The following is a 240-nucleotide window of genomic DNA, read 5'->3' as shown; positions in this document are numbered from 1 at the left end:
ACCCCAGGGAATAGTCATGCTTATAATATAATAGGTTATAGTTAACCAAAGTTGCTATGAATAAATGTCACCTTGCTCAGACTCACTTTCATAGTTAATCTGGTGTATCCTTTTTGTAATTGGATGAGTCGTTATCAATACTGCTGTCCCTTTCCTTCAGTTTATCGTTTATACCACTTGCTTTAGAATCCCAGTCTCGATTAACCAGCCCTTTTGGTCTTTTTAGTTCCAATAGCTTGT

The sequence above is a fragment of the Penaeus monodon genome, chromosome 23 (genome assembly GCF_015228065.2).
Source record: "Penaeus monodon isolate SGIC_2016 chromosome 23, NSTDA_Pmon_1, whole genome shotgun sequence".
Classification (NCBI taxonomy): domain Eukaryota; kingdom Metazoa; phylum Arthropoda; class Malacostraca; order Decapoda; family Penaeidae; genus Penaeus; species Penaeus monodon.
Note: the sequence above shows the minus strand (reverse complement) of the source record.